The sequence below is a fragment of the Halichoerus grypus genome, chromosome 8 (genome assembly GCF_964656455.1).
Source record: "Halichoerus grypus chromosome 8, mHalGry1.hap1.1, whole genome shotgun sequence".
In the NCBI taxonomy this organism is placed as follows: Eukaryota; Metazoa; Chordata; class Mammalia; order Carnivora; family Phocidae; genus Halichoerus; species Halichoerus grypus.
Genome location: NC_135719.1, coordinates 9,507,585 through 9,517,559, shown reverse-complemented (window position 1 = coordinate 9,517,559; position 9,975 = coordinate 9,507,585). Strand labels below are relative to the sequence as shown.

Sequence of the window (9,975 nt, the reverse complement as noted above, 5' to 3'; positions counted from 1 at the left end):
AACCAGAGTGCCCTGTGGGTAAAAGGCCCTGGAGTCTAACAAGCCAACCAAGACAGGTTTCTGAAGTCCCCAAGAAGGTCCTGGCAGAGCATGAGAAAAATGTGCAAGGTATGGTTGGAACACCAAACTGAGAAGACTTATTTTATTTTATTTTATTTATTTTTAAAGATTTTATTTATGTATTTGAGAGAGAACACAAGTTAGAGGGGGTAGCGGGCAGTGGGAGAGGGAGACGTAGACTCTCCGCTGAGCAGAGAGCCCAACTTGGGGCTTGATCCCAGGACCTCAGGATCATGACCTGAGCTGAAGGCAGACGCTTAACTGACCGAGCCACCCAGGCTCCCAGAGAAGACTTATTTTAGACAAAATGGCGCAGTTGGCAAAATGAGTGGAGGGGGGAGGCAAGGTGCAGGGGCTTTGGGTATGAGGGTGGGTGATGATACTCAAATAGCTTCCAACCAACCCCCCAGGAAGTTCTCCCAAATTCTTCCGAAGATACACAGCTTTCTTCTCCCGAAGGTGAGCAAAAGTCTTCTCCCTTTTGACTTTGAAGCTGTAGGGCAGATTTGATTACCACCAAGTCGACATTGAAGGAAAGGGGAACCAAAAACTCTCAGTCTCCAGCAGCACCATTCAGTTTGTAAATTTTTCTTTTTTTTTTTTTAAGATTTTATTTATTTATTTGACAGAGACACAGCAAAAGAGGGAACACAAGCAGGGGGAGTGAGAGAGGGAGAAGCAGGCTTCCCGCGGAGCAGGGAGCCCGATGCGGGGCTCGATCCCAGAACCCTGGGATCATGACCTGAGCCGAAGGCAGACGCCTAACGACTGAGCCACCCAGGCACCCCCAGTTTGTAAAATTTCTTAACTGTTCTTTCAGATTCTGGTTTCCATGTGTAGTGTGTCCAATCCCACTCATGGAGCGCAAGTGGCTTTTCCCCAGGAGGCCTTCAGAAGCAGTCTTGTGGCATTATTTCTACCATTAATTATTTTTCTTTCCATCGACAGGACAGGTCTTATCACCTTTGTGATCACACCTCCCAGGGAGAGACACTAAGGTAGATGGGATCTGGACCTGGAGGGGGAGAAATTTACAACATGAACAAAGTGAAAAGGAAATGGAAATTCACAGCTCCAGAGCCTTGAGTATTTCTGTTTGGTTTTGTTTTGGCTTTTTAAAATAATCATCCTTGAGTTGTTTTTCATATATCCATGGGCTTCAGAGCCAGGCAATGTTGGATGATTTTGACGCTGTCATAAATGGCATTTATTTTAAGATTTCATTTTTTTGTCAATGTGTTGCTCCTATGTGGAAATACAATTGATTTTTTTTTTTTTTAGTACAAACTGTCTTTTACCTTTATTGCCTGTATACACAGGAATACATTATAAAACTTAGTGGGAGGAGGGAAAAAATAACAGAAGAAAAAGTTACCCGCTTTAGCATTTTTAAGAATAGTTTTGGTAACTTCTTAGATCAACTTGCTTATCTGAAACAGAGCAAAACTACAATACAATCATGATATAATTCTAATAATCATAGCAATTATGCTTTCATTTTTAATTTTCTCTTCATAAAACATCAATGCTATAAAAAATGAGGTTGATGACATCCTTGTTTAAAAGACACCTTGTACTGGTATCAAAATGTGATTTATTTTAATACCAGCTGAAAAAATAGAGCTTATATAGTCTATTAACACAATTGATTTTTTTTTAAGATTTTATTTATTTATTTGACAGAGAGAGAGAGAGAGAGACAGCGAGAGAGGGAACACAAGCAGGGGGAGTGGGAGAGGGAGAAGCAGGCTTCCCGCAGAGCAGGGAGCCCGATGTGGGGCTCGATCCCAGGACCCTGGGATCATGACCTGAGCTGAAGGCAGATGCTTAACAACTGAGCCATCCAGGCGCCCCTAACACAATTGATTTTTAAACTGATTTTTTTCTCATAGTTCCCAATAAATTCATTTATTAATTCTAATAGTGTATAGATTCTTTTGAATTTTCTAAGCACTCAATCATATTCTCCATGAATAATAGCAGCTTTATTTCTTCCTTTCCAATCCTTGTAGCTCCTATTTCCTTCTCTTCCTTTACTGAACTTCCTTTGACCCCAGGTACATTGTTGATAGAAATGGTGTTCATAGGCAACTTTGTTTTCTTTCCAACTTGAGGGAAAAGCATTCAACATTTCATATTTAAATGACCGTTTGGTGTAGGTTTTGTACATATTCTGCATCAGATTCCTCCTCTGTACCATCTGGATTCTTTCCCTCAGATGTCCCGTTCTAGCTGTTGCTGCCAGAAGCATCTTTTCATGGACTCTGACCACCATCACACACGCTTTGACAGCATCTTCCTTTGTGTCCATGCTCTGTGATTCTTCCCCCATGCCCAGGGGGCTTCCTGCTGATGCTGAAGTGGTGGACATCATGGGTCCCCACTGGGTGCAACCTCCGGGGCTAAGCTTTGACGGTGGACGTGGGAGCCAGTTGATCAAATTTTCCCCCTTTCTCCCCTCCTAGACAGACCGTGCTGAGAAACAGATGGTCCCACAGGACCGTGCACTTTAAGGCGATGGCCAGCTAGCACTGCACCGTCCTAACGGTTCTCCCCCCTTCCCTGTCTCACTCCCTCTTCCCCTCCCCCCCAAAACCCCTCCAGTTCCTTGGGATCGCCTCAGGCTTGGCTGTCTGGGAGGCTCAGACTGAGATAGTTGAGAACAGGTGTGACCCCTGAAAGCGGACAGAATTTCAGAGCTGGATTACTCACCAACTGAAGCCTTAAGGGCCCCATTATTAGTGATAAGGGGTGTGATAACACCTGGCATGCAGCGACATCATGATTATGAAGCTTTTTACCTGCGGTTAATTTGGATAAGGTGCGGGGGTGGGAGGGGGGAGGAGGGGGGAGGGGAAAACCAGGCATTTGCTGATGCAGTGGCTGGGGGACTTGGATGCTAGGGGACAATGATAAGCCCGAGGCTGCGGATCGTGCTGGCTATTGGCAATGGCATGAGGGGCCTTAAAAAGCAACTCAGGGCAGCTAGTTGTCAACTGTAGGCACGCTCTGAAAGTGACAAAGTGAGAGACGTAGCCTCCTCTAATTGCAGAGAACGCTTCCAAAAATCAGTTCTGTCAAATTTTGTTTGTGTATCTGGGAAGCATGTTATAAGGTGCACACAAGGTTGTTATGTTTTCTTGATGAATTGACCCTCTTACGGTAATGAAATGCCCTGCTCAATCTCCTGTAATACTCTGTCTCTTGAAGTTTCCTTTGCCTGTTATTTTTAGGGTCACACCAGCTTGCTTATGCTCAGTGTTTGTATTATAGGTCTTTCCTCAACCTTTTTCTTTCAACTTTTCTTCATTTTTATGTTTACGGAGTGTTTTTTGTAAAGAATATATCGTTAGGTCTTGCTTTTTTATTGAGTCTGCTAATCTCTGTTTTTTAAGTGAGCATTTTAAAGATTTGGTTTTATGTAAACATTTAGGCAAGGGTTTTTAGAAATTGGTTTTGTTTTGGGACACCTGGGTGGCTCAGTCGGTTAAGCATCTGACTTCAGTTCAGGCCATGATCTCAGTGTCCTGGGATCAAGCCCTGTGTCAGGGTCTGCACTCAGCGGGGAGTCGGCTTCTCCCTTTCTCTCTCCCTCTGCCCCTGCTCCTGCTCTCTCTTTCTCAAATAAATAAATAAAATCTTTTTAAAAAATTGGTTTTGTCTTATTCTTCCATTATGTAAAAAGTATAAATATATGTTTTTATATTCATATTTCCTCCCTTCTTACACAAAATGTAACATACTCTAAACATTGTTCTGTGCTTTGCTTTTTCCTCCCCTGTTAACAATGTATCATGGAGACAGACTTAGCAGTCTATAGGTGCCTTTCACGTTTCCGCAAAGTTGCAGAGCTTTGCTTTGTTTTGATGTCCCAGTGTTTATTCAGCCCGTTCCTACTGATGACATTTGGGTCCTGTCTCTCACTATTACACATACAGTTGCAAAAACCCGAAAGACTATACCAAGAAGCTGCTATAACTGATAAATGAATTCAGTGAAGTTGCAGGATACAAAATCAACGTACAGAAATCTGTTACATTTCTATACACCAACAATGAAGCAGTAGGAAGAGAAATTAAGGCATCAATCCCATTTACAATTGCACCCAAAACAAGAGGATACCTAGGAATAAACCTAACCTAAGAGGTGGAAGACCTGTACTCTGAAAACTATAAAACTCTGATGAAAGAAATTGAAGATGACACAAACAAATGGAAAGACATTCTATGCTCATGGACTGGAAGGACAAATATTGTTAAAATGTCAATACTACCCAAAGGAATCTACACATTTAATGCAATCCCTATCAAAATATCAACAGCCTTTTTCACAGACCTAGAAACAAACAGTCCTAAAATTTGTATGGAACCACAAAAGACCCTGAATAGCTAAAGCAATCTTGAAAAAGAAAAGCAAAGCTGGACTTCAAGCTATATTACAATGCTATATTCATCAGGACAGTATGGTACTGGCACAAGAATAGACCCATGGATCAATAGAACAGAAGAGAAAACCCAGAAATAAATGCACAATTATATGGTCAATTAATCTTTGAGAAGGCAGGAAAGACTATCCAATGGGAAAAGATAGTCTCTTCAACAAATGATGTTGGGAAAATTGACAGCTCCATGCAAAAGAATGAAACTGGACCATTTTCTTACACCACACACAAAAATAAATTCAAAATGGATTAAAGACCTAAATATGAGAGCTGAAACCATAAAAATTCTAGAAGAGAGCACAGGCAGTAACTTCTTTGACATTGGCCATAGCAACTTCTTTCTAGTTATGGCTCCTGAGGCAAGGGAAACAAAAGCAAAAAAACAGATAAAAACAAAACAAAAAAACTATTGGGACTTCATCAAAATAAAAAGATTCTGCACAGCAAAGGAAACAACCAACAAAACTAAAAGGTAACCTACTGATGGGAGAAGATATTTGCAAGTGACATTTCCAATAAAGGGTTAGTATTCAAAATAAATAAAGAACTGATACAACTTATCATCCCCAAAATGAATAATTCAATTAAAAATGGGCAGAAGACATGAATAGACATTTTTTTTTCAAAGAGGACACACAGATGGCCAACAGACACATGAAAAGATGCTCAACATCACTTATCATCAGGGAAATACAAATCAAAACTACAATGACATCTCACCTCACACCTGTCAGAATGGCTAAAATCAACAACACAAGAAAAACAGGTGTTGGCAAGGATGCGGAAGAAGGGGAACTCTCTTGCACTGTTGGTGGGAATGCAAACTGGTGCAGCCACTCTGGAAAACAGTGTGGAGGTTCCTCAAAAAGTTAAAAATAGAGCTACCATATGATCCAGCAATCGCACTACTAGGTATTTATCCAAAGAATACAAAAATACCAATTCAAAGGGATACATGCACCCTGATGTTTATAGCAGGATTATCTACAATAGCCAAATTATGCAAATAGCCCAAGTGCCCATTGATTGATGAATGGATAAAGATGTGGTGTATATATATAGTGGAATATTACTCGACCATAAAAAGAATGAAATCTTGCCATTTGCAACAACATGGATGGAGCTAGAGAGTATTATGCTAAGCAAAACAAGGCAGTCAGAGAAAGACAAATACCATATGATTTCACTCTTATGTGGAATGTAAGAAACAAAACAAACCAGCAAAAGGGAAAAAGAAAAAGAGAGAGAGGCAAACTAAGAAACAGACTCTTAACTATGGAGAAAGCCCTGATGGTTACCAGAGGGGAGGGGGTTGGGGGATGCGGGAAACGCGTGATGGGCATTGAGGAGTGCACTTGGGATGAGCACAGGGTGATGTGTGGGTGTTGACTCTCTATCTTGTACACCTAAAACTAATATTACACTCTATGTTAACTAACTGGAATTGAAATAAAAACTTAAAAAAAAAAAAACAAATACAGTTGCAGTGAATAGCTTTGTGCGTATTTTTGCGTATACGTCATGTGGACAGATTTGTGGAAGTGGAGTTGGTCAGAGTACAGATGCATACGTGATTCTGCTCCGTATTGCTAAATACCCCTTCATAGAGATGACACCCTTTTGCATTTTGTAGGTGGGGTTCTCAAATGGAAGGCTCTGCCTTAGGGGGATCAGGAGGGCTGCTGTCTATTATCTTGGGCCCCTCAATGCCAGAACACAGAGTTCTTTTCCCTGGAACATTCGATTACTTTAAGAAGTTGTCTGATTGTTTGTGTGGAGCAAGTATGTATTGCTTCCAGGCGTCTGTATTTCCACATGTGTGTGTGAGGTATGGTGGCCAGGGGAAAGTGGCCGTGAGTACCCTTACTCCATCTGTATGTCTTCTTCAAGTTTCCATTCCAGCCTCACATTTCACTTCCACCAAGGGTTTCTGAATCCCAAGTCTCTCTCTGTGTCCGCAAGCCAGGCTGAGATCCTCTCCGAGTGTGATGCCGGCTCCGTCACTCCTGGTTGGGACGTCTGCTCACCCAGAGGTGGTTCTTGTGTCTCCGTCCATGGGATCACCATCCTGCAGAACTCTGCTGACATCTTTTGTCTCTTTGTGTCCCACCTCTTATTCTCTTTTCTTTTCTTTCAAAGATTTTATTTATTTATTTGTGTGTGTGTGAGAGAGAGAGAGCTCACAAGCAGGGTGAGCCACAGGCAGAGGCAGAGGGAGAAGCAGGCCTCCCCGCTGAGCAGGGAGCCAGATGCAGAACTCGATCCCAGGACCCCGGGATCATGACCTGAGCTGAAGGCAGCCGCTTAACCAACTGAACCACCTGGGCGTCCCTCTTACTCTCTTTTCTATTGAGGGTTTATACCTTTTAAATTAATTTGGTACTATTTTCTGGGGTTGAGGTTGGAGACGAGATATATAAGTTGTGTTATTCTACTGTTTTGATCCAGAAGGGTGCTGGAAGGGAGGACTAAAGCAATGGCAGGAAAGTGAGGGAAATGGTCAGGGAAGGTAAGACCTTTCTAATAATGGCTTCTCTGGAGTATGTATTAACCTCCACTTCACGATTTTTGAGAAACATAAGTGAAGGAGTTAGCTTATTTTGAAACTGCTTTTGGTTGCCAGATGGCGTATCTTTGGCTGGGCCACCCAGGTTCTCAACACATAAAGGATTAATGAACAACTGACTTAATTCTGGAAATAGAGCAGATCTGATGCTTAAAATTTGCAACATGCTAAAATACTGGATTCAGCCATCCTGCCTCCTGACATACATATGAGGCTTTAATTTTATTATAAAGCCATAGAACAAAAAACCCGTGCAAGGCATCTACAGAATTCTCTTATACTCTGACAATTCGCTGGGACCCTTGCACATGACATCAGTTTTCTCCTTGCTTCCTCTCAGACTAAGGTACGAAATGAATGTTCATCATTATAGACGGGACATACCTCCCTGGCGCAGTCAGTGGCCTGACTACCATCTATCCAGGGTCAGACTTGTATCAGGTGCTGTGCTCGGTGCTGGGAACAAGACGACTGTCGTCAGGGGATCTGCAGTGTGGTGGAGGAGGAAGGGGAGATGGGCCAGCAAAGAGACAGTTATAAAATGCTGTGATGCGTGCTGTTATAGCGGAATGTAGGGATGAGTCCAGGATTTAATTACCATCACTAACAATGTTCGTTTTTATATATGCTCCCTTTGACAGTGCATATATTAAAACTGAAGCAATACGGAGAAAATTGGCTAGGTTTCTGAGCAGAGATGACTTGGACACTCATGAGGCACTTACATTTTTGTGAGGCAGCCTGTTATAGCTGAAATATGTCTGTGCTTGGTCTCCAAAGGTCTGGGTTTGATCCCTTTTTCTACCTCTAATTTCTATGAAACCAGTCCCTTAAGCCTCTCTGGACCTCAGTTACCCCCATGTTTTAAAGCAAGGGAGAAGTTTAAGCAATTGCTGAGGACCTTCCATGTTGAACGTCTCGTGGGGTGAATTCCAGCTATTCCCCGATGTGAAACCAATAGCCCGGGGAAGACATCACTGATTCTCTTATGGACTTGGGCCAGATGTGTCTAAAGAGCCAACAGGATCTTTGCTGGGTGTCAGCATTAGCCACGTGAAGTACCTTTTTGGAGAACAAACTCAGCAAGTTTAATGACAATGGGGTGATGTTGCTCTTCATTTTTGAAACCAGATTTGATGTCTCTTTGTGAAATGCTATCTGGAATATACATGCAGAGCAGAGAGAATACACACTCCCAAATATTCATGGGCCAGTTCAGGTTACCAAGTCTAGTGTGGGCTGGGGGACACATTCCGGGACTGTCAAAACAGCCTGACTAAGGAAATTTGTGGATAGAGGCCCAAAGAAGTCTTTAGGAAATCTGGCATTCAATAAGATTTAGTCACTTGAAAGATAAAATGTATGTTTTGGTTTAAGAACATTTTTGAAGATTGTTCAAGTTCATGCTCAGGTCTATTGGAAACTCAGAGGGGAACCCAGGTCTAGCTCATCTCAAGGTGTATGCTCTTTTTTTTTTTTTTTTTTAACATTTTATTTATTTATTTGAAAGAGAGAGAGCACACGGGTGGAGGGGGGGAAAGGCAGAGGTAGAGGGAGAAGCAGACTCCCCACTGAGCAAGGAGCCTGTGGGATCATGAGTTGAGCCGAAGACAGGTGCTTAACTGACTGAGCCATCCAGGTGCCCCTCAAGTTTTATGCTCTTCTACTCCTCGGTACTCTAGTTGGGGCAAGAATTGAACAATGCTTTCAGTGGGCTTTATTTCTTTGTTTAGTATTTTTTTAATTTTAGTAAAATACACATAATATAAACTTTGCCATCTTACCCATTTTTAAATATATCGTTTAGTGGTGTTAAGTGCATTCACATTGTTGTGCAACCAATCTCCAAAACTCCTTTCATCTTGTAAAACTGAGACTTTGTATCCATTAAATAACTCCCCATTCCCTCTTCCCCCCAACCCCCAGCCCCTGGCAACCATCCTACTTTCTGTCTCTCTGAATTTAACTATCAGTTACCTCCTGGAAGTAGAACCAGGCTCTATTTGTCTTTGGGACTGGCTTATTTCAGTTAGCATAATGTCCTTAGGATTCATCCATATTGTTGCCTCTGCTAGAATTTCCTTCCTTTTAAAAGATGAATAATTGTGGGCGCCTGGGTGGCTCAGTTGGTTAAGCGACTGCCTTCGGCTCAGGTCATGATCCTGGAGTCCCGGGATCGAGTCCCGCATCGGGCTCCCTGCTCAGCAGGGAATCTGCTTCTCCCTCTGACCCTCCCCCCTCTCATGTGCTCTCTCTCTCTCTCTCAAATAAATAAATAAAATCTTTAAAAAAATTAAAAAAAAAAAAAAAAAAAAAAAGATGAATAATTGTTATGGACTGAGTGTGTCCCTTAAATTCGTATGTCCACCCCCAACCCCAAGTGGGGCTATGTTTGAAGTAAGGAAGTAATTAAGGTTAAATGAAATCATGAGGGTAGGACTGTGATCTGATAGGATTAGTGTCCTTTTTAAAAATATATATATATATATTTATTTATTTCAGAAGGGAGAGAGAGAGAGAGAGTGCATGAGCTGGGGGAGGAGCAGAGCAAGAAGGAGAGAAAGAGAGAAGCAGCTGCTGATCGTGGAGCTTGACGCAGGGCTCGATCTCATGACCCTGAGATCACAACCTGAGCCAAAATCAAGAGTTAGATGCTTAACCAACTAAGCCACCCAGGTGCCCCAGGATTAGTGTCTTTATAAGAAGAGACACCAGAGAGCTCAGCCTCTGTGTGTGTTTGTGCATGCGTGCACATGCACCAAGGAAAGGCCACATGAGGACATAGTGAGAAGGCGGCCTTCTGCAAGCCAGGGAGAGACCTCTCACCAGAAACCTGCCTCCAGAACTATGAGAAAATAAATTAGTGTTATAGAAGCCACCCATTCTATGGTATTTTGTGACGGCAGCC

General features: G+C 42.3%; 1 non-coding gene across 1 annotated transcript; it reads left to right on the top strand.

The window, feature by feature from the left end:
- The first annotated feature begins 7,694 nt into the window (after nt 1–7,694).
- LOC144378913 (U6 spliceosomal RNA) lies at nt 7,695–7,799 on the top strand. Its single transcript, XR_013440866.1, has one exon. It is a non-coding gene; the product is annotated as a U6 spliceosomal RNA (small nuclear RNA).
- Nucleotides 7,800–9,975: the final 2,176 nt, after the last annotated feature.